Below are 25,637 nucleotides of genomic sequence, written 5' to 3' on the forward strand. Positions count from 1 at the left end.
TCACCATTACACCGATTCTGACCTGAGACTGCACACACAAACAGGATGGTGCTGTGGTGGGCTCGAAGGGACATCTGGGAATCTGGGCTGGGAGCTGCACCTTTGAGAGGTTTGAGACCAGAGGAGGAGGTAGCCCTAAGGCCATGACTGAGAGGGAGGGTAGGATGGTGACTCCCACCTGCCAGGAAGGCCAGTCTATCTCAGGAGACAACCACAGTGGGATCCTAGGTTCAGCTCACAGACACTCTCTCCCTTCTCTTGCTCTTCCTGGGAAAAGCAAACCAGGTGAGTTGCCCCATTGGCTGTTCAACCTGCCCTCTTAGCCACCGGGAAAGAAAATGGCTAGAGGGAGAGACCAAGATGGCGGCGTAGGTAAACACCGGAGACCGCTGCCGCAAACAACCATTTCAAAAATACAACTAAAAGACTGAACGGACATCACCCAGAACCACAGGAAGGCTGGCTGAAGAGAGACTCTACAACTAGAAGGAAAGAGAACAGCAAATCGAGGCTCAGAGGCGGCGCAGTGTGGAAAATACAAAGGTACCGAGGTGCGCTCGCAAAGCGGGCTGGTGGCTGAGGGCTCGGTTGTCGTTTTCTGCCGGGAGTGAGTCTCAGACTCTGGGCTCCAGATCCGGGCGAGTCTCTAGGGACCCAGACTCAAACGGGAGAAGCGGGATTATCCGGCATCAGTTGGGACCTGAGGGCAGCTTTCTCTCCGAGGTTTGCAGCGGCTGCCGGGGTTCTGAGAAGCAGAGCCTCTGGGAACGGGACCGAGCGTGGCCATAACTGCTCCCTCCGCCCGCCCTGTTGATCCCGCCCCGCCCAAAACCTGCGCACAGCCATTTGCCGATCGCCTCAGGCAAAGGCTGGATTAGCGCCTCCCCAGAAAGCAGACGTTTTCCACACAGCTGATTTCCACAGCCAGCCGGCCTGGTGGTCAAACCCCTCTAGTGTTAACTACAACAATTAAGGCTTGGCTAGAACAAGACTGCGCACAGAGACCACAAGGGGGTGCACCAAGAAAGCATAAAAGATGCGGAGACAAAAAAACATGACAGAAATGGAGGATATGGAGCTAAGAATCGCAATTTTGAGGGCTTGCCATAAATTTGTGCAGAGCCTCACGAAAACTAATGAGACCCTCGATGCTACGATAAAGAAATTAGAAAGTAAGCATACACGGACTGAAATAAAGAATATTATACCCAATAGCAGACCAGAGGAGTACAATAATCAAACCAAAGATTCGACAAAAAACACCCAATTGGAAAAGCAAAATGAAAAAAGAATCCGAAAGTGTGAAGATAGTGTAAGGAGCCTCTGGGACAGCTTTAAGCGGTCTAATATCAGAGTCATTGGAGTGCCAGAAGATGAGAGACAGCAAGATATTGAAAACCTATTTCAAGAAATAATGGCAGAAAACTTCCCCCACCTGGTGAAAGAAATGGACTTACAGGTCCAAGAAGCGCAGAGAACCCCAAACAAAAGGAATCCAAAGAGGACCACACCAAGACACATCATCATTAAAATGCCAAGAGCAAAAGACAAAGAGAAAATCTTAAAAGCAGCAAGAGAAAGAGGCTCAATTACCTACAAGGGAATACCCATACGACTGTCAGCTGATTTCTCAACAGAAACTTTGCAGGCCAGAAGGGAATGGCAAGAAATATTCAAAGTGCTGAATACCAAGAACCTACAACCAAGATTACTTTATCCAGCAAAGCTATCATTCAGAATTGAAGGTCAGATAAAGAGCTTCACAGATAAGGAAAAGCTAAAGGAGTTCATCACCGCCAAACCAGTATTATATGAAATGCTGAAAGGTATCCTTTAAGAAGAGGAAGAAGAAGAAAAAGGTAAAGATACAAATTATGAACAACAAACATGCATCTATCAACAAATGAATCTAAGAATCAAGTGAATAAATAACCTGATGTACAGAATGAACTGGTGATTATAATAGAATCAGGGACATAGAAAGGGAATAGACTGACTATTCTTGGGGGAAAAAGGGGTGTGGGAGATGCGGGAAGTGACTGGACAAAAATCATGCACCTATGGATGAACACAGTGGGTGGGGAGTGAGGGTGGAGGGTGGGGTGGGAGCTGGAAGGAGGGGAGTTATGGGGGGAAAAAAGAGGAACAAATGTAATAATCTGAACAATAAAGATTTAATTTAAAATAAATAAATAAATAAATAAAAAAAAAAAAAAAAAAAAAAAAAAAAAAAAAGAAAATGGCTAGAGATAGAAGGCAAGTGGAGTGCATTCATTCATTCATTCATTCAACTAATCTCTATTGAGCATGTATTTCCTCCATGTTTCCCAGGCCATAGGCTACTTATGCAGGCCTCACTTTATTTATTTATTTATTTATTTATTTATTTATTATTTAATTCTCATCTAAGGATATTTTTTTCCATTGATTTTTAGAGAGAGTAGAAGAGAAAGGGAAAGACAGAGAGAAATATCAATGTAAGAGAAACACATGGATTGGTTGCCTTCTGCATGAGCCCGACGAGGGCCTGGGCCAGGGAGGAACCTGCAACTGAGGTATGTGCCCTTGACCAGGATCAAACCCAGGACCCTTCGGTCCACAGGCTGATGCTCTATCCACTGAGCCAAACAGGCTAGAGCCAGGTCTCGTTTTACAAACAGCACACTTACTAGCAGTGTGACCCTAGTCAAGTCACTTAACTTCTCCGGACATCATTTTCTTGTATAATAGATAAGAAGTTACCTACCTGGCCTACAGCAGGCATTCAATGAATATTGTTTCTCTTTCTTCCCTACCTTGTCCTCCTTTCCAAATGTTTGCTGAGAGAAGGAGGATTGGAGGCTGCCAGCACTCATTTGCATGTGATTTTATGTAAATGTGGAGTGTCTTTTAAGCTGGGGAGGTGAAAAGCTGCCAGAGGCCCAATTTTGTCTTCACTTGCTCTGCTAATCATGCCTGTTTCGGTTATCTATTGCTGTATAATGAATTGTTCCCCAAAATAGTGGCTGAAAACTAACAATGATCATTTTATTGTTAACTCTGATGGTTTTGCAGATTAATTGGATGGGTAGGTGGGTCTCACTAAGGATCCCTTGGGCAATTGCAGTCAGATGGTAGCTGGAGTTAGAGTCATTTCAAAGGCTTCCTCACTTGCAGGACTGGCATTGATGCTGGCCTTTGTCTGGGATCCCTGCAGGGGCTGTCACCCAGGCACCTACATGTTGCCTCTCCATGTGGTCTGGGATTCCTCACAGCATGGCAGCTGTTCCAAGAATGAGAGTTCCCAGAGAGCCAGGTGGAAGCAAAAATATTACTTCTGCTATAGTCACAAGTCTGCCTAGTTTCAAGTGGAGGAGATGTAGACTGTATCTCTTAATGGGAAAATCACCAGTGTCACATTCAGAACACGTGGGATGAGGGATCTTGTGCAGCCACCTTAGAAAATACAATCTGCCCCACCGCCCAGCTAGGAATAACTTCCCAAAGGAAGGCTTGTGGCTTGACTCCCAGGGCTGAAATGGCTAATGCACGGAGAAGACTAGGTTCCTTGATAACAGGCTTTGGGTGTGAGGTTGGGGGTGGGGGAAGGATTCAGACACTGCCAAGATAGTTCTTGAAACTTTGGGATTCCAGAATTGGATCAGATTATCCCAGAAGGCAATAGGGCAGAAACATGGAGAATGGGAAGAACAACATAGCCTAGTGCTGTGGGAATTTATTAGGTTTAGGAAAGAGCAACTAGTCTTTGTCTGGTGTTCTCCACTTCTTGCAGGAGACCTACTTACGCTCCTTGAGGAGGATCCTGGGAACGCAAAGGATGGGGAGCTACACTGGGGTCAGAGGTTGGTGGCACTGACACTGGCATCAGGTGGGGTAGCTTCAGCCTTTTCCCCAACATCCAAATTCCACCCCAAAGTGGATGGGCATTTCTATCAAGAGATGATAGGCTGGACTCTTCTCTGATATGCCTGGGATAAGCCCATGTCCGGTATAAACAGAAATCACCACACATGTCTACCACTCAACCTGTTCCTAAAGACTTAATAAATATGAGAGTGAGTTTGGAATTAGTATTTAAAAAAAGAATTCTCTGCGCAGAGACAGAATAAAATATATGGAGCGCTACACAATCATTCCCCATGGAAAATAAAAGAGGGAGTTCTTCCTGTTCCACCCCGTGTGAATGAGACAGAGATTAATCTATTGAAGTCAAATGTATAAATTATACATGGACAGGAACTGGCCCGGGCATAAGGTGTCTGATAGTGTGCTGATGGAAATGAAAATGAGGCTTGAAAGATCAATTCTGCTTTTAAATCAGCTCCAGTCCTGCTCGTGCCCCTGGGCCTGCCTGGCAGAAACAACCTGACTTATCAAATTAGAAAACACCCCATTCCCAAACCTTTGGAACATGCACCTTCAAAGTAATTGCTAATGTTTTGGATGAGATTTCTGTGCGTCACCAGGAATAATAAAAAGGCAATAAAAGTTTGAAGGCCCCTATTTTTGCTGCCTGATGCCAGATGTAAATCAAACCCATCTCTTCAAAGGGATAGACAGGAAGTTTGATGATGTGGGCTGTTATCTGCCAAGGGGAGAGGGTGGGTCTAAGTCTGGGACAAGTGTCACTTGCAGTCCAGCCATTCCTGTGTGACTCTCTCATTTAACCACTATGGGCTTACTGCTCTTCCATTCATCTAGCCACTTATAAATTCACCTATCCGTTCAATTAACTTTGTGATACTGTGTGCCAGACACTATGCTACACACATATTTGGTGTTCACTAGATATAATTAGTACAAAGATGAATATAGCAGTTCCCTGTTTTCAAGAAATTCCAGATCAAAGATACATAAACAGATAGCTTGCAATACCACCTTGTTAGTGCTAAACCAAGGTGCTGTGATCACAGGGTTTGTAGAGGAACAGGTTTATAAAGGAATAAAGATTGTGTTGCCTGACAAAGAGGATTACTCCCACTAAAGATCATCTGGCCAATGTGTCCTCTGAGAGTCTTTAAGATGACCTCTGCTGAAAGAGTAGAAGAGGAAAGAAGCTTAGGTTGCAGCCAGAGCTACTTAGGTGAGACAAAACAGAACCCGACCATGTATGTTGTAGGTGGACCAGTGAGACAGCGATGGTCGATGGTCGATGCAGCTCCTGAGCTCAGAGACTTCCCCTGTTACCTCCAGGACCTTGCAGGGGGCCTGAATCAAAGAAGGTGCTCTCTATAGTTTTCTTTAACAAACAAATAAAGAAATGCTCCATTGCCTGGCGTTATTTCAGGATCGAACGGACCCTGCCCTGTTTGTACAAGCAAGGCGCACACTCACCTAACAACCTGGTGCAGGGAAAGATATGGCCCTTCCCGGTCTGATGCTGTTACTTGTATCCTTTTGAACTGATGGCTCACTTCCTTTTTAAAACAATGCTATTCAGGGTAGAATATACATGCAGCAAAGTCCATAAATCTTAGTCAAACATCCCAGTGAATTTTTCCATATGTCCACACCCATGTAACCATCAGCAGGTCAAGATCTAGAACATTACCTGCTCCAGGCCAGGCTCCTCCGCGTGCCCTTTGCAGCCCTGCAGGGGAAACCACTGCTCTGATGGCTCTGCAAACACTGTCTGTAGAGTCTACCTCCACCTTCCCATATGTGTGAAAAGTTTTCAAAGGTAAATTCATCTTTATTTTAGTAAAAAATATTTTTATTGATTTCAGAGAGGAAGAGAGAGAGAGAGAGAGAGAGAAACATCAATGATGAGAGAAAATCATTGATTGGGTGCCTCCTGCACACCCTACTGGGGATCGAGCCTGCAACCTGGGCATGTGCCCTTGAGCGGAATAGAACCCGGGAACCTTCAGTCCGCAGGCTGATACTCTATCCACTGAGCCAAACCAACTAGAGCATAAGAAAAATTTAACAGATTGATTTTATTCCTCCCAACCTTAGAAAACATAGAATCACTAAATGTCAGCTCAGGCTGGGGTTTTGCCCATCTAGATCTTCCTTTTCAGGAGGTAGGACTTCTTTTCATCATCGATTTATTCCACAGACCCTAGAAAAGACTTGCTCCTTCTTAGCGTCTTTTGATTAAGGAATTAATGACCAGTGGTTCCCAGGACTGGGTAGAGGGGGAAGTAATGGGGAATTAGTGTTTAATGGGCACAGGGTTCCAGTTTGGGAAGGTGAAAAAGTGAATGTGGATGTCAATTTCATGGTACATTTTATGTTATGCCTATTTACCACCAAAAATGAAAAAAGATAAAGTGTCACTTAACAAAAAGAAAATAATAACAAAAATTCCTGTGAAGTCAGTGACTGCTTTAGAGTAAAGTTTTATTTTATTAATAGATTCTATGTTCATTTGGAAAACATATGGTTCATGTGAGCATGAGAGCTACTCTTTTCCCAACAAACAGACTGCTTACGGTACGTTCAAAGATTCTTAAACCTTAGCAATGCCTGCAAGACCCCTGCCTCTTCCCAATGCCTGTGACCCACCGTTGAGATGAACTCTTCATTCCAGCACCTTCAGTTGAAGACACTGAAGCTCAGAGAGGGGAGTGTCTTGTCCAGGGTCAGAGAGCCGGTCTGTAACATCCAGGATAAGACACTGGGCTCAGATCCCGCTAGCAGGTGCTCCTGTCTGGCACCACCTCTGTTCTGCGCTGGCTGAAGACCACACACACTATTCTGAGCCTCAGTCTTCTGTTTCCTGCAATTACTTAGCCAGAAGTGATTCTCAGCTTGGAGACTCCTCCCTCGCCTGTCCCATCGGGACAGGAAGTAGGATGTACGGCCAAGAGATGGGGCCTCCCGATTCCTTTGTAATTTGACCCTGGAGCTCAGTGGGGCAGTGGGGGGCTGCTACCGGCTCATTCTTATCATCAAGGCTGTGTTATCGCTTCTGTGAACCAGGGCAGATGCACCTGGAGGCACACTGTTCAAAGCTGAAGGCTGAGAGTCGAGTTTCAGGCTAGAGGTGCTCTCAGAGGCGAGAGTGGGTGCCTTGGCTATTTCGGCGAGAGCTGACAGTAAGGACTGCTTCTCTCGCACAAGCTGTGCATTTTGTATTGTGGGCTGTCCTGCCTCCGCTTTCCCTTTCCCAGGCTTGGTGGATGCTGCTGCTCCCCAACCCCCTCCCTGATGCTGCTAACGACATCCAATTAATTCGGGATAATTTGGTTCATTATAAGCCCTTAGACTGGAACAGGGTTTTCTCGGAGTGCAGAGCAGCCTTCCTGAATTTCCTCAAAGGGACAAGGCTCTGAGTGTAAAGGGGGGAGAGAGGGCAGAATCCTGCTTATCTGCCCAGTTGGGTACCAAGGAGCTGGTGAGTGCTTGAGACAGGCTGGGCTGTGCTCACTCCAGCAAAACCCATCTTTCCTGGTGCCCCCACAGTCCTAGTTAAAAATATGATGGCAACGGGACGTGGCAAGACACCCCAGCAGGAACATCGGGCCACCCTCGGGGCCTACCAATAGGCGCCGTCCTTGTGGGGCTAGCGATGTCAGTTCTGTGCCCAGTGGGCCCATTTTTTGTTATTATTTATTGATTTGTTGTTGTTGTTGTTAATCCTCACCCAAGGATATTTTTTCCATTTATTTTTAGAGAGGGTAGAAGGAAGGGAGAGAGAGAGAAAGAGAGAAAGAAACATCTATGTGAGAGAGACACATTTGAACAGCCGCCTCCTGCACGCCTCCTACTGGAGATCAAGCCCACAATCCGGGCACGTGCCCTGACTGGGAATTGAACCAGCAACCTTTTGGTGCATGGAATGATGATGCCCAACCAACTGAGCCACACCAGCCACTGCAAGTGGGCCCATCTTGATGACTGTGCGAGTTCCTGCAGGGGCTTGGGGGAAAGGAAGGCTCTAGCTGTGGCCAAGACCCAGCAGGGCAGATGGTGGGGTCCACTTTATAAAGAGCTTGGTTTTCAGTGGAGAAGAAACGCTTAAGAGAGCCAGGACCTGCCCAAATAGGGTTCGCTCATGAAGGAGTGCTGGGCCACGGGGCAAAGGACTAGGAAGAATTTCAGAATTGGACAGCGGGGACTGGACTCAGAGCCATGCCTTATCCCTGCTGTGACTGTGGCTTCCTTGAGCTTTATTGTCTTTGGTGAAGAGCAAGATAACAATACCTCCTTCTTTGGATTGTGAGAACAAAATGGGATGTCAGGAGGTCTCCAATATTATGGAACCAGACAGCCTGGGTTACAGTCCTTGCTCCACCCCTGTGCCACCTTGGGCAAGTCACTTCATCTCTCGGTTCAAGCTTCAGTGTCCTCAGTTGCGACATGGGGGTAACTATAGTATCTGCCTCATAGGAGTGTTGCGAGGATTAAATGAGCACTTACTAGTAGAAGAGCCCTGGCCAGTGTGGCTCAGTTGGTTGGGTGTTGTCCAGTGCACCGGGAGGTTGCTGGTCCGATTTCTGGAAAAGGCACATGTTGGGATTGCAGGCCGATCCTCAGTAGGGGGCATTCAGGAGGCAGATCGATGTTTCTCTCTCTCTCTCCCTCTCCCTTTCTCTCTCTCTAAAAAATCAATAAACTGAAAAAGGAGGAGGGGGAGGTGGAGGAGGAAGAGGAGGAGGAAGAGGAGGAGGAGAGTGCTGGCACACAGGAGGTGCACAGCGCATGTAAACTCTGATCACTTTTATTAGTGATGTGTGTAGAGTGCCCAGCACCCTGCTTGGAACAAACATCATGAAGACTCTGATGTGTATCCCATCCCCACCCCAGGAGGAAATGAACTGCCCCTTGAGCACCACTACAAGGATGTAGACTTCCATACGACACTTGAACTCGTGAGCATTGGCGGTTATTTTCTTCTCGCGAGTGGGGACTGTGAGGACGGAGGCATTCTTGTGTCTCCACACCTCTCCTAGCACCTGGGCCTTGGGAGACACACAGGGAGGGTCTGCAGGGTGGGCGCGAGGGCCATGTTATCCGGATGTGGGGGAGGACATATGTCCAGATGAGCGAGAAGGTGCCTGTGTTGGTGAATGGCTGCCCTATGAGCTGGGAGCAGCAGGGCTCATGGCCATTGAGGGCCCAGGCCTGCCTATTTCTGAGACACTAGATTCTCCCAAAATCCTTAGGACATGCAGAGGAAAGAATTGGGATGGAACAGAGAAGGAAATTATGCAACTATCCCCCTGTCCCTGCTCATCTTCCAACCCTCCACCCAATCCCCCACCCTTAGTTAATCACCAAATCTGCAACATTAAAATCTCCAGAGGAGCTGTTACAAACATGGAATGCCCGGGCCTCATCCCAGACCAATTAAATCTGAACTCCCTGGGGATGGACCCAGGCGTACATATTTTCTTGTCAAATCCTCAGTGTGTCACCAAGGTTAAAAATATCAGATCGGCTAAGGAAAGACACTGTTTCAGAGTCTCAGGAACTGCAGGATTGAATGATGTGTCTCAGTAGCCCATCAATCCAGGTTTCCAGCATTGCTGTCTTAGAGGGGGTTGCAGGGAGTTACTGATGTTTACTGGGTATCCTCTACCACAAAGCCCCTGGCTGGGTGTTGAAGGGAATATGCCAATAACCCACAGCAAAGACCATAATAACAACATTTATGACGTGCCTATTGTGTGTCTGGCACTTAACAGACATTTGCTAACCCTCACAAAAATCCACAAATTGTTTGCCCCCATTTTAGAGATGAAGGATTAGCGATGCTATCACCACCCTGCTCCATTTCACCCTCATACGCCCAAGACTGCTTATTACACACATCTGTGAGTTTGGGATTTTTTTCTGGTCAAGGGACCTGAGCTTTTTTTTTTCTTTTTAAATTGATGAAAGGGAGGGAGAGAGAGAGAGAGAGAGAGAGAGAGAGAGAGAGAGAGAGAGAGGCATCGGGTTGGTTGCCTCCTGCCTGTGCCGTGTAAATGCCCTGACTGGGAATCGAACCTGTCACCTTCTGGTGTATGGGGTGATGCTCCAACCAACTGAACCACACCGGCCAGGGCGCATGCAGGAGGCAACCACTCACAGAATAAACTGCAAACATCTTCAACCAATGATGGATGGAGAGTTGGTGGATAAGCACCCCAGTTTTCACACCTCTTGGCTGGGATTAGTTAGCTCTGAGATGTATGCTACACCAATGATTCAAACTTTGTTACATATAAGGTCACCTGGGAAATATAAAAAAATTTTTTTTATACCCAGGCACATCCCAGGCCAATTAAATCTGAATCTTAAAGCTCTCAGGTAATTGCAATTTTCAACCAAGTTGTGAACCTACAGTCTACATCGACGACCAGAGCCTCCCAGAAGGATTGGACTCTAGTGACCCGGTGTGGTAACTTGCTTGATAATGCCCCCTACTCGGGGTTCCTTCCTTTCCCTGTCTCACTTCCCCATTTGCCTCCCAAAACTTTCTGGGGTCACCTCCCAAAACATTTTGATATTGATTCCTGGTTTTAGAGTCTGCTTCTGTGGGAATCAAAGGAAGCTGAGATCTGGAAAGATTAAGCATCTTGCCAAAAACCCCACAGCCAGGACTCGGCAGAGCCAACATGTGAAGTCCTGTTCTCCATAGACTTTGTGGTACGATGGAAGGAACAGGTATTCAGAAAACTATAATAGAAGACAAAGAGAAATGAAAGGTCAAATAGATCTTCAAACAAAGGCTAGGGAACATTTTAAAACACAAAGAAATAACAACAACAAAAATCCCCAACAACCCAGCCCTGCGACTAAATGTAATGGGGAGTGAGGAACGGCTGCATGAGTTGGAATTGGTTATGCCAGGTGAGAGGGATTTCCCGCCTGGAGATGTGGGGCAAGGTCATTGCCCATGTTGGACCAGCAAGAGCAGAGGCCCAGGGACAGAGTCCAGGGCAGATTTGGATGAGTGAGTGGTCAGCGGGGATGTGACGTGAGCTGAGGGCTAGAGGAGGTGGACGGTAGGCTGAGCCGGCCCCTGGAGATCAGGAAGTTCCTTGTCTCCCACGTCCTTCCTTAGCCTCCCACGATGGATCTCTTTTTAAGGCATGGCAGGGCAAGGATCTTCTCCTCTCTGTAATCTTTTACCCAGACTGTGAGGCAAGGGGCCAACCCAAAGTCATATCACCGGACACGGGTGGAAAGGGCAGAAAGAGGTCCACTGATGTCAAGTCCTGATGGTGAACCTGGGCAGCTTATTGAAGGAGAGCCATCCCACAAGGACAAAGTGCCAGGGGTTGGTGGCCTCCCCCATCACCACCCACCTCTCTGCTGCTCACAGCATGAGCTTCTCTTGGCCCAAAGGCTAAGTCTGCGCCTGCTCCAAGGCTTTGTCTCTGCTGTTCCCCCTGCCTTGAGAACTCTTTTCTCAGATCTCAGATGGCTCCCTTTTCCCCATCGCTCAGAATTCAGCTCAAACACCACTTCCTGGGAGAGGCCCTCCTGGGCCACCTTCCTCCTCCTCCTTTCCCTCTCCACTATTCTCTCTCGCAGTCCCTCATTTTATTTTCTTTATCGCGCAGAACATATTTGAAATTCATCTTAGGTCTATTTCTCTTTCCTTCCTATCCTGTCAGTCTCCCCTTCTAGGCTGCATGGGAGCAGGTAGGTTCATCTCTGCCATGTATGTGTGTCCCCTGAGTTCCCAGATCAATGAGTGACCGAATGGGGCAGGTCCTGAGGGTCATGCAGCAGGGCCTGGTGACCGGAGTGGGTCCTGGTGAATCCTGGGGGTGGGAGGAAGGGCGAGCTGTCTTTGCTCTTCCACACTGCATATGTGGTGATGAGCTGTGCTCAAGTGGCCAGGCTGACCTAAATGAGCAGTTCCTAGCAGTGACCAATCAATACTGATAGAGGAGCTAAATCAGGTTAAGATCCAGCTCTCCCCGGTTGGTGTCATGCCATAAATGGCTTCCCAGCAGCCCAAGGTCAAGGGTGCAACTTTCACCCACTCCTATCCTCCACTACCAACAGGGAGCCCCTCCCTGCTGCCCAGGAAGCATGCGTACGTGCTCTGGGCTGTTGCTCTTCTGCTGCCCTGCCTCCCTTTCATCCATGCTTTAGAATGCCCTTTCCTTCTGCATTTTATTTCTGTGCCCAAGGTCTGAGGTGGTCACGCACACGCTGACATTTAAAGACCCAGCTGAGAAATCAATCAGTGTGGTCTGTCCTTCAGCGCCTCAGGAACCTGTGAGGCTGAGCCAGGCCTCATCTGGCTCACACCCCATTGATTTGTAATGGTATCTGTGGGCTGGTGACATTATGTGGAGAACCCTCTTTGAGAAAATGGGAAGCAGTATAGCAGAGTAGTCAGGAGCCTCGGGAGCCAGACTGCTTAGACTTCAATCATAGTCTCTGTCATTTGCTGGCCATGTGACCTGAACCACTTGCTCAACCTCTGGAGTATCTGCCCTATAGGACTGTAATGATGACAGAATGAGTTAATAAATGTAAAGCAGGAGAATGACACCTACAACATAGTGATGTATATCTCCTATATAATAAAAGCCTAATATGCTAAGTGTCTGGTCATTTGGTCGGCCGTTCAGCCAATCAAAGTGTAATATGCTAATGATATACTAAGGCTGCTCAACTACTTGCTATGACACGCACTGACCACCAGGGGGCAGATGCTCTGACCAGTAGGTTAGCTTGCTGCTGGAGTCCGGCCAATTGGGACTGAGCAAGATGGGCCGGACACGCCCTGGAGCCCTCCTGCGGTCCCTTCCCAGCTGGCCAACCTCCTGCATCCTTCCACAGTCCCGATCGTGCACTGGTGGGGTCCCTCGGCCTGGCCTGCGCCCTGTTGCAATCCAGGACCTCTCGGGGGATGTCAGAGAGACGGTTTCGGCCCGGTCCTGCAGGCCAGGCTGAGGGACCCCACTGGTACACGAACTAATATATATATATATATATATATATATATATATATATATATATGTTATTGTCATTGTTTTTGGACTGGGGATAGAAACAGTATCTACTTCCTAAGATTGTTATGAGGACATAATGAAATAACTCAAGTAGAATCCACCTAGTGTGATGTAAACACTCAATAGATATCAGTTGTGCCCACAGCTTAAGGAGACACAGCCTGTTGAATATAAGCCAAGGATAAGGATCCCCTGAATTAATGATAATCATTATGAGTAAAAAGGGGGCTTGATTTATGAATTAATATTCTACCTAACTTTTGGCAGGCTGATGGCCGTCAAGAGAGCAAGGTAAGCCTGCTATGAGTTGCCTGGGCGTCGGGCAGTGGGGAACTGTTTTGTCCCAAGGAGCTTGTCCAGTCTGCCACGAGATGGAAAGCCATCTGGCCCAGGCATGGTCACGGGTCCTCATGTGACTCCCAGAGCCTGCTTAGGGAGCTGTGAGAGGTAGAAATCCTCCCCCAAGTAGGACCCAGGCTCCCAGTTTCAAAGACAATGTCCTTTTTATATCTATCCAGTGCCTGGGCCAGGACCTGATCATATGCCTGTTTGGATTGAGGGCAAAGGGGAGAGAGGGCCAGGAGGGAAAGGATTAAGAATTACCCAAGTCCCAGAAACATGACCGGAAACAGACCTCAGGACTAGAGTGTGACAAAAGAAAAGTACCTGAAAAAAAGCTGTGTCTGCAGGAGGGAGAGGGGAACCAGCCATAACTGGGCTGTGGGCTGTGGGTCTTACATACTTTCACTATGCATGGAAACCCCTGGGAGGATGGAGCAGAAATGGTGTTTGAGTCACATGGCTTATACATGGAGAAGGTGGGCTTTGAACCTAGGTTTGTGGGTTCCAGAGCCTGTTTTTCCAACTGATGGTGCTGGTCAGTACCTTAGGGGAACACAGCCAAAACAGAAATCTCCCAAGGCTTACTTGGCATTCTGCTAAGGGAGGGTTCATTGTGTTGGGAAGACACCAATACTCAGGTTCCCAGAGAGGAGAGTTCTGTGGTGGGTCAAGGTTAGTGTGCTGTGGTTTTGTGGACAATGCCTCTAGATGCTCTGTGCCCTTGACTCTCATTCTGCGTTCATCTTCAGATTAAATTTAGTTCCCAGGCATCTTGTTAGCAGGAAGAGGTGTCCCAGATATAGACTTACTTGTTCCTGTTCCTGGCAAGGCCCACTTCCCATCATGACTGACAGGTTTTGGACAGTGTGGGATAAAGGAAAGAATATAGATTTCAGAGTCCAACTGGCTCCACTCATTAGCCTGCAAGTTCCTTAACTTCTGTACGCTTCCGTTGCCTTCCTTATCTGTAAAATGGGGGTTAATAAAATCTACCCTGAGGGAGCTATTGTAAAACAAACCAACACCTAACTCATTACCTGCCTTGCTGTAGGGGCAGATATTTTTGAAACACATTAACATTCTGGTTTGTCAAGCAGTCTTTTGTGAGTTGGTCTTGCAACTATGGGTAGCAATGAAGTCAAGGTGAGAATTCCATTGAATTCTAGAGATCTAGATTCTAAGATGCTGGCCTTTGGAAATACCCTGAGAGAAGCTTGGAGGGGCAGGAGGTGGTCTTTGGCAGTTGGTGAGCACAGAGGAGTATATGAGAAGGAGAACTAAAGGCCTGAGAGAAGACCCCAGTAGACCAACCAATCCAAAGGCAAGGAGGCCTAGGTACTCAGGAATGATAGGGAAGCCACAGGCTGGACCAGCCCAGCCTCACCAACCATCTGCACATTCATAACTCCGGGGTAGCTTTGTAAACACAGATTCCTGGGACCATCCTTGAAAATTCTCATTGAGTAGATCTGGGTTGAGGCCTATGAAATTGTGTTTTTCAAACATTCTTCACTATAGAATAGTATTATAGTAAGATATATAATATAATATATATATATAAGTATATAAAATATATACGTATATGCTTGAAATACTCTGAACAAATTCACAACAACTTCTAGCAATTGCTTACAGGGAGACTGAAGGTAAGGTGCATGAAGGAGACCTATGTTCATTTATACCTCTCTGTGGGATTGGAATTTTCCTTATCATGTGTATGTATTAAAACAGTTACATTCATTAATATAATTTAAAACATGATTCATTGAGGTAAAATTTACATACCATAAAATTAGCCATTTAAAAGTGAACAATGCAGTATGGCATTTAGTACATTCACAATGTTGTGCAACCAACAACTCTATCTAGTTCCAAAACATTACCATCATGCCAAAATAAAGCTCCTTACCCAGTAGGTAGTTTCTTCCCATTACCTCCTCCTGCCAGTCTCTGGCAACCACCAGTCTTTGTTCTGTCTCTATAGATGTGTCTCTTCTGGATATTTAATTTCATTTTATATGAGTTCATATCACTGGAATCATACAATATATATTTTGTGTCTGGCTTCTTTCACTTGGCATAATGTTTTTCTAAAAAATATATTTTATTGATTTTTTACAGAGAGGAAGGGAGAGGGATAGAGAGTTAGAAACATCGATGAGAGAGAAACATCAATCAGTTGCCTCTTGCACACCCCCTACTGAGGATGTGCCAGCAACCAAGGTACATGCCCTTGACCAGAATCGAACTTGGAACCCTTCAGTCCGCAGACCAACCCTCTATCCACCGAACCAAACCAGTTGGGGCTGGCATAATGTTTTTGAGGTTATCTACGTTGTGGCACACATCACTACTTCTTTCCTTGTTATGACCAAATAATATCCCATCATATGAATATACCACAATTTCTTCGTCCATTCATCTGTTGATGGACATCTGGCTATTGTGAATAGTGCTGCTATGAACACGCATGTACATATAATTGTTTGAGTATCTGTTTTCAATTATTTTGAATTATCATATAGTAATTCTATGTTTAATACACACACACACGCACACACACACACACACACACATATATGTATTGATTTCAGAGAGGAAGGGAAAGGGAGAGAGAGTTAGAAATATCAATGATGAGAATCATCGATTGGCTGCCTCCTCTACGTCTCCTAATGGGGATAGAGCCTGCATCCTGGGCATGTGCCCTGACTGGGAATAGAATGGTGACCTCCTGGTTTATGGTCAACGCTCAACCACTGAACCACACTGGCCGGGCTATGTTTAACTTTTTGAGGAACCACCAAACTGTTTTCCACAGCAGCTGAAACTTTTACATTCCAAGTAATATAATTTTAAAGGTTCCAAAGATATTGGGTACAAAAGAAGGAAAAAATATTCTCTTAAACTACTGTTTTCTAAGTTGAAAATTTTAAATTATTTACTTAATCTAAGTAGACTTTTGGTGCGCAGCCTGATTGGAACCCCTGTTCCACAGTTAGCACAGAGAGTGGGGGCTGGCTCCCCACCCTCCTCCTGCCCATGTCTCACTTGTCCTCCATACACACAGTCACTTGTAACTTATCGTTACTGATTTTGAATGGAAGTTTGCAACTGCTCCATTCTTGCTCTTTTCATTGAAAGGCTGCCCATGTGCAGCCTTAGCTGCTGCTATCTGTGTTGTTTGACTAGCTGCCATGTCACTGGCTACACTTCCCATGGAATAAACCCCCCAAGGGTGGATGGTAAATGATGAAAAGCTGGCACAAAAGTAAGAAGGCAGGCAGTGATCCACAGACACCCCTCAGGAAGTGATCTACTTGGTCCCATGTGCCGTGCTCTATGTGCCCAAGCTCCAGGGCCATTCATGCACTGGGAAATAACCACTCGTCCTTCTTTCCCTCCTCTCTCCTTCCTCCCTTCCTCCCCTTCCCCTATTCTTTCCTTCCTCCTTCTTTTTCATTCAACAAACGTACTGGGAACAAAGCACCTAATCAGATACCGTTCTAGGCATTTTTATATGAGCTGTGTTGTATAAGACTCATAATATGAAGTTAGTATTATTCTCAGTTCAAAATGAGGAACTGGAGATTAGAAAAATTAAAGAAAGTTTTCCAAAGTCACAGAACTAGTAGATAGTGGAATCAGGACTTGAAGCTGGGCCTAGATTATTTAGAATTCCCTTTCTCCTCCTCGACTTTCCTCCCCTTTTTCCTCTCTGTCTCCCTTCCTTCTGCACTTATTTCCATCATGCTCCATGTGCCAGGCACCCAACACAGACACTAAGGATGCCATAGTGAATAAGGTGGACAGACGCAAACTCTTTCCCATTACTCTTTCACGGAGTCCTATGGTCCCTGGGCATCATCTCAAACCCACTCAATTTCTTCTCAAATGTTCTCTCTCACATAATGAACAAATGTAGCAGATCAAAGAGCTGTGATGTTGAAGATGAATTAAATTCAGGGCCTGGGTTTATTCCTCCTTTGATCAAGCCCCAAAAGCTCATGGTTCAAAGATGTGATTAATAAATCTGATCACACCCCTCCCTTGCTCCAAAACCTCTGGTGGTCCAGGGCCTACAGACATTTCTGTGACATGAGAAACGGTAAAGATCCAGGTCCAGCTGATAAGCTGGACCACATGGAAAGGCCGGGGAGAGCATTTTAAGAAGTGCTTTTCTGTGCGTAACGTGAAATTCATGGATGGAGTGGCATCAGGCCGCGGAGGCATTTCTTCAAACTGAGAAGCAAGGTGAAGGCTTCAAGGCTGAAAGGTCACCTCTCTTCAGAGGAAAGTACCCTCAAGACATGTGCACACCAGTTCATTTGTGTATAATCCGCATACTCAGGTAAGTTTGTGCTTATATTATGCAAGTAAACAAATACTGAGAGGTAGCAAAGTTTATTTGAGTAGAAACATTTATTTTAATAGCTTTATAAATCACACCAGGATTTCCTTTATAGCATCGTTAAGGATATGAAGGTGTCACTTAAATGTTTAAGTTAGACTTTACGGCTGCAATTTATAGGAGATACTTGTTATTAAAGGTCTATTGTAATTCTGAGCAAGGCAGAAGGGTATTGAGTTTGATCTCACCTTCCTGCTCCCCCAACCACCAAACCTCCCAAGTACCTGCATAGCAGTGAATGAGGAGACTTTACTAGTGTCCTTGTATTCCTTCTCTTGTGGACTAAAGAGGTCAGGATTTGGAATCTGGAGACCCAAATTCTGGGCTGTATGCCACCCAATGGAGGGAGCTTGGACAAATCACTTACACTTTCTGGGCCCTTTCCCTCAGCTGTTAAAAAGAAGAAGAATAATAATAAAGGATAATAATACTGCCTTACCTATGAAAGAATGTAACATCTTAAGGTAGTGGGTAGACCCAAGTGAGCTAAAGGTGTGCTTGGTAAACGAGAATGGCTTTTAAAATATATATATTGATTTCAGAGAGGAAGGGAAAGGGAGAAACATCAATGATGAGAGAGACTCATTGATTGGCTGCCTCCTGCACATTCCCCATTGGGGATCGAGCCTGCAACCTGGGCATGTGCTCTTGACCGGAACTGAACCTGAGATCCTTCAGTCCACAGGCCGATGCTCTACTCACTGAGCCAAACCGGCTAGGCCCTATATGTAGGGCCTATAATTATAATTTTATAATTCCCTGTCTCACTCTACTGCAGAAGTTGGGGGTTGAGATGAACCAGGGGCCTCTGAAGGGAGGTATGTATTTGTTTCCTGAGGCTGCCATAACAAATTACTGCAAGCTGGGGAGTGGGGTGGGGATAGAACAACAAAAACATATTGTTTCATAGTTCTGGAGGCCAGAAGTTTAAAATGAAGCTGTTGGCAGCTGGACCTTCTGGATGTTCTGAAGGTGAATCCTTTCCATGCCTCTCTTCCAGCTTCTGTGGCTCTGGCTATGAAGATGGCCACCTGATGAAGAGCTGAGGCCTCCTGCCACCAGGCGTGCGAGGGAACCATCTCAGAAGTAGACCCTCCAGCCCCAGTCAAGCCTGCAGGTGGCTGCAGCCCCAGCTGACATTCGACTGCAACTTCATGAGAGACCCTGGACCAGAATGATCCAGCTAAGCCACTCCTGGCTCCTAACCCTTCGAAACTGAGTTATCTAATAAATATTTGTTGTTTTAAGCTGTCCTTGGTGTTCCTCAGCTTATATCTATATAACTTCAATCTCTGACTCTGTCTTCCCATGGTTTTCCCGGGTCTCTTTGTCTCAAATCTCTCTCCCCTTCTCATTGGATCTAGAGTCCATCCTAAATCTAGAATGATCTTAAGATCTTTACCTTAATCCAATCTACAGAGACTGTTTCCCAGTAAAGTCACATTCACCCCTGCCCCCAGGAAATTCCACTTCTCTTGGTCTCCCAGTGGAGCCCAAGGTTCTGCATTTAGAAGCTCAGCAGGTGGCTGTGATGTGCAGCAGGTTTGAGAACCTTTGGTGCAGGCAATTACTTCACTCTTCCTAGAAACACACGTAGCTCCTGATTATGTTTTGTTCCATCTCCCAGCTTCCTGGCTTCACACGCCAAATCCACTTCCCTTCAGGCTGCATTTCTGGTTGGTTGGACCTTGCTTTTCTATGAGATTTTCAGTTTTGCTTACTTTCTTGCCACTAGCTCCAAGGAACCCCCAGTTCCTGACTGGACTAGCCTCTGTCTGTCACCCCCTTGAGGGGGCCAGGCTTAACCAAGGTTCCTGTCCTCTCTCTCCACACATCACAATTTCCATTCTTTGTTATTGGATCCCTTGGCCAGCTCTTCACCATCAGACCAAAAAGGAGGGTAGGAACAATTATTCAGATAATTCAGACACTCATTCAAGCAAAAAAAAAAAAAAAAAAAAAAAAAAAGAATGATTTTTTTCCCCTTCCTGAATGATCCAGATAATTGTTTTAAGTCTCACCTTCACTTTGTCTCTGGAGCCCTGGCCTCTTCGTTCTGTTGCCCTAGTTAAAATTTGGTCTCAGTGATAAATATTTCAGATCTAATTGTTTCCTTCACTCATATTCCCCATGAAGTATTTTCAGGGAACAGGATCTATAGGTAAATGAGCACTCACTTCAATCCTGGGCAATATTAGAATCAAAATTAAATTGCCGTGGCAGACACACTACCTACATTTCACTTTCTGGAAGGGCCCCAGTTTATTTCATCTGTCCCAACCCTGACAGAGGCAGCAGCGAGGAGGAGCAAATTACCACTTATTAAACTCTCATTACATTTTCAATACCAGTTGTGTGTATGTGTGCAGCACACAAGCCTGTACTCCACTGCCATTAAATTAGCAATGTCCTGTTAGCATAACATCCATATTTATAGACAGGGTTGAGTGATGCTGTGGTGACATGGTGCAAAGTTGAGTGCCCTTAATAGAAGGTTAGGGACATGTCCTCATCCTGGAGCCATTCAGGCACACAGCAGATGGAGGGGATTTGAGGGGACTTAACAAAGACTTGAGCTGCTTTGAGACAGCTTCAAGGCTTTCATTGGAATCTATAAAAGTTCGGGCAGAGACATCTCATTTTGGGAGAAAAGCCCATGCTTCTTTATTTGGGTGTCACAGACAGCCGGAGGCTGACAGGAAATGACAGTGTCCTATTTAGTGGCTCGCAGAACAGCCATTCAGAGAGTGCACTGCAGATCCTGTTTGAGCTGGCTGGGTTTGTACCACTTCTCCAAGCCCAGGATGTCCAGGCCGGGCATCTGCCTGAGCCAAACAAAAGTATTCATAAGATTCTTTGGTCATTGCCTCCTCTGCCAGGTAACCCTCAAGTGTTTGTCAGGACAGTGATGTGTGACGGGCCAAATACTCTATCTTATCAGTAGGGAAAGGTTAGATGTGCACCTACTTAGCCAGGGTTTATAGGTAAAACAGGGCGGGTGGAACTGGCTCAACAAATCCAGTTCTGTACAATGACGAATCCACACCCTTTTAAAAAATACTGAGCATCGCATCCTAGACACCCAGGCCAGACTCTTTTATTTCCTGTTTCCCACAGGAAAGCGTTACCCTGGCTTCTGAAAAGCATGCAGATTCCCAATCGGCATCTTTCAATCAAATGCTTACAAAGTGACCTGTCCACTCCACAGGGTCCCACGTCTCCTGCATGGGTCCCAATTCCACTGCACTTGCCAGGTGGTGCCACCTGAGGAGGCTGCGTGTCCCACAGGCTGCCCACCCACCCTTCCTGCTCTTGGTTACGTCCAGTGGCCTCCAGGGCAGTTCCCTGACAAGACCCAGGTCTTACCTGGTCTCCCACTTCTTCTCATCTTCACTCATTTGATTTAGAATCTGGGAGCTAGAAGGAACATCAGGAAGAACCTGACCCAACTTTTCATTTTTGCAGACAGATCCATGGCACTGAGGCAGGGGTGGGGAAGGGGAGGGGTGGGGGGTGGGTTTGCTCAGTATAATCCATTCCCCCCTTTGCAGACACCTGGCTTCCCTTTACCTATTGTTCTGCCCGGGCTGGCAGCTCCCGCAGTGTAATCACCCTCAGCTCATTAACAAGCTGTGCTCATTTGCATATCTAAACATCCCTGAACATAGAAAACAGAGCTGAGTACATCTTCCGCTTATGTATATACAGGAAAAGGGCAGGGAGGAGGCAGACAGGAAAGTCGATACACACACTCCTTCCTCTGTTCCTCACATTCACCTGTTCGTCAGTTGTGTGTGTTTTTTAAACGATCTCATTTGTTCCTTACAGAGAAAGAATTGATAACTTTATCTTGTATTTATTCCTTCCTTCCTTTTCATTTGGAAAAGCTGTGATTCTTCCCTATTTTCACCTCCCTTCTTTTCACCTTTTCTGGCACCATTTCTGAGAGAATGCCCTACCCCCTCTTTAAACACACACACACACACACACACACACACACACACACACACGCATCGCCTTCTACATCCATCAGCTTTATGCAAATGTATAAACACACCCACCCTCATTCAGGATGCTCAGAAACAGGAACTGTCTATCTATAGATCAGCCTGATTGCAGTTCATTTTTATACAGCTTGAGAAGCGTGAAAAGTCACAGGCTGGGGATAAACCAGACCTAAATTACCAACCAGATGATCGTGAAACACGTAGATCATTTATTCCAGAAGCGCCTTAACGGCCCCCCAGGATCCACCCTAAGGCTTTGTCAGTTTGTAGGAAAAGATGCTGCTTGAATGATGCCTTCTAGGGCAGTGCCATCTTAATCATGGGTGGAGAGGGCACACTCATCTCTACCCAGCTGCCAGCTTCCTGGGAAACAGCTCCTAAACAATGGATGAAGGCCAGGGGGGACCAGCCCAGAGAGATGGAGTGGCTGGGGGTGAGGGGGGGGTGAGGCGTGAGTCCACAGGCCTGCTCTCAGCTTTGTCTCTCACTCCATTCACTCTGTAAGCTTTTGATTGGACCCTCTACTGTATGCACAATTTCCTTCTACTAGTTTTGAACACATTTATTTAACATATGCTTATAAATGCTGGTTAAGTGGCAGTCACTGTTCTGTTTTACAAATACTACCTCATTTAATCCTCATCACAATCCAATGAGGCAGCTACTATCATTATCCTTACTTTACAGATGAGGAAACTGATGCACGGAGAGGTCAAGCAACTTGTTCAAGGTCACACAGCTCATAATTGTGATGCCAGGATTCTCACTCAGGGAGTCTGGCTCCAGTCTGTGCTCTCAACCACTATACGGACTTTCCATGTAGCTGGAACAGTGATAGGATTCAATAATGACTATTTATTGCTTCTCTAGCGATCATTCACCCTTCTTTTGTCAACAGCATCCTTATTTTCTCCTCCAAGTGGTTTCGGTGGGTGTGGCTTCAGGGGTGGGTCTTCATCAGTTTAGGCCAATCAGCATGTCCCATCCCAAGCCACTCTGATTGATCAGGACAAGCACATGCCCACAGAACATAAGTCCTTGAGATTCTGAGGGAGATATCTGGGGAGACTCTTCTACTTGACAGTGTAATGTGAGGAAGATGAGCTGTGGTGAAGGGAAATGAGAGTGGAACAGCTATCATGTGATGTTTAAGAATGACCATGTAGAAGGCAGAGCAGAGAGACAGATAAATCAAGTCCTTAGTGAAACTGTTTAAGCTGCTGGTTCAGGCTTTGCCTGAAGCTACTACTTCCTCCTAATTTAGTTGCCTGACACATAGTAGGCTACCAATAAATATTTGTTGAATATGTGAGCTAATAAAGTCCCTTTATTGGGTAAGCCAGTTTAAATTGGGGTTTCTATCATTGATAACTGAAAGATTTCTAACTACACACACTCACCAGTGACAAAATAAACTTAAGAAAAATGTGGTATATTTGTATATAGCACACGGTGACCAAAATTATAGAACAACTAGAAGCCCATTGCACGAAGATTCGCACAATAGGCCTTCCTTCCCCTGGCTGCCAGCACCGGTTTTCCTCCAGCACCAGTTTTCCTCTGGCACCCGGGACCCAGGCCTTTGGTCGGGCCGCAGCGGAGAAGCCAAGCCTCTTGAGTCTTCAGTCTTCAGTCTTCAGTCTTCACTCCAGCCAGAGCCTTCAGTCTTCGCTCCACACCTGCATATGCAAATTAGCCGCCATCTTTGTTGGGTTAATTTGCATAGTCACTCTGATTGGCTGGTGGGCATAGCAGAGTGACACCAATTTGCATGTTTCTCTTTTATTAGTGTAGATATTCTTATAGAACAATATTCTATAAGATAGGCAGTAGGGGTTTTGCTCTCTTTAACCATGAGCATCTTGACTCTAATGAGCATGGTTCCCTGGGTCTGGGTGCCTATTTATAACAGTAGGCTTCTCTAAGCTGGGACTTCCTTTGTTTGTTTGTTTCTTTCTTCAAAAGCAGGTTCTTTAAAAAAATTTTTTTTTAATTGACGAGAGAGAGAGAAAAAGGGGAGGGAGAGGGAGAGATAGAGAGAGATAGAGATTTTTTGTTCCACTTATTTATGCATACATTGTCTCCTGTATATTCCCTGACCTGAAACCTTGGCATATCAGGGCCACACTCCAACCAACTGAGCTACCCAGCCAGGGCCTAAGCTGGGACTTTCTGAAAGTGATAAAAGGATTTGTTAAAGATAAGCGAGGTCTGGATGTGGAGCTGATGTACATTCTGAAATGAGACCTAGGTGGCGAGTATGACACATATGTACAGGCTATAAATGACCTCACAGTGATTACTGCAGGAGTGGTGGCCCTTGTGGCCTGGAATGACTTCAGCAGCAGTTGCTGGTCAGCTGGGGCCTCTCCCTGGGTTCCCACTGCTTTGCCCTGGGGCCCAGCCTGCCTCTTCCTCCCGGACTTTCATCATTAAAGCCCAAAATTTGGTTCTTTACTTGCTCAATGCTCAGATTTTAAGAACTGGGTTGTTATTAGTCCATCTGTGGAAGGCTGCTTTCCTCTTTGCATCTTCCTAGCTGAGGCTAAGAGGTTTGCAGTGCTCTGCTCCTAAGCAAAGGACTCTCTATCTGCTTCATCTGCAGGTAGCCTGGTGGCAGGGAAGGGGGCTGGAACTCCATCTCAGGCCCTTATTCCCTCCAGGAGTCACGCTGCTAGGATCCAGCCTGAAAACGGATCCTTGGTTGTGCAGAGTCACAGAAGGTGTTGAGGACACCAGCCTCTCCAAAATCAGCAATTCATGTCACATATTCAATTAAAACTAAACCACAGAAATAACCCTTAATATTTTATTCCTCTGACCCACCATTGTGACCACTTCATAGATCTTCAATGTCACACTCCCCTTTGGCTTCTTCAGAATACCCCAACTATCCTTGTTTTTAATGTATATTTGACTTGTTTGCAAATGCAAGTTATCCGTTTTCTCTTCTCTCCCCCAGCACTGCGCCTCTCTTTCCTGTGGACCACAAAGCAATTTCTGGAAGGTTGGGTCTTAGAAGATGGGTCTTAGGAATACTCAGATACATCAGAAAGGCTGCATGTAAAATAAGTGTGTGAAGAAGCTGGTATGAGGATGCCCAGGGCCCTAGCTGGTAAGCATTTTCCTCCCTCTTCCCTATAACGCAGGTCTTAAAAACAGCAAAGTCCTGTTTTAAAATTTAGTCTGGGATTCCCCCTCTCCTCCCTCACAGTAGAGGCAGGAGTCAGTGCCTTTGAAGTTCAATGGGTGAGTCTTATCCTAAGAAAGCCCCTACCAGGTCTGGTATATTCCTAGACTGATAAGGATATTTCTCATTCAAGCCTGTTCGCAAAGATCTAAATGGAAGTTGTTATTAGACAAACAAACCCCCAAACCTTTCACTGAAGTAAGAAACAAGAAAGTGCATTTTCTAGGTATTGTCTACTATCTGGCTAACATAATGTGAGCATCAGAATTCTTCTCTGACATGTAAACTATAATCAATCCTCCAGCCTCTTTAGTCTAGAGAATAAAAATAGTCCTCTTATCAAGTAGTCTTGCTCTGCTTCCACTTCCCCTGGGAAGTCCACCCTCTGGCTAATCCCTCTCCCACTGTGCTGACAGTCCCTGGCAGTGGTGCTAACATGTGTCCCTGGTTCTGGTCCTCTTGTCCCGCACCCTCCACCCCAACTCCACATTCCTGCTCTGACTCCAGCTTGTCACTAGGTGTTTCCTGCTGATACCAACAGAAGATGCATGCCTGCTGATGCCCGTCAGCATCTCTGCTGAGGCTGCCAGTGCCCAGGGTTGAAAGCTCTTCTATTTGTGCCGAGGGTACTGTTTCTTATGACAGCCAGACCCATTTCTGAGTCATCCCTGTTGTGGTGTAAGCTTCTAGGACTCAGGCTGGGTTATCTTAGGCAATAGCTTTTGTTGGCTTCCTTTAATTGAAACTCCCTTGACCCTGGGATTCACTTGATCCCCATA

The sequence above is a fragment of the Myotis yumanensis genome, unplaced genomic scaffold (genome assembly GCF_028538775.1).
Source record: "Myotis yumanensis isolate MYYU_CA2020_CCGP unplaced genomic scaffold, mMyoYum1.0.hap1 SCAF_16, whole genome shotgun sequence".
NCBI lineage: Eukaryota > Metazoa > Chordata > Mammalia > Chiroptera > Vespertilionidae > Myotis > Myotis yumanensis.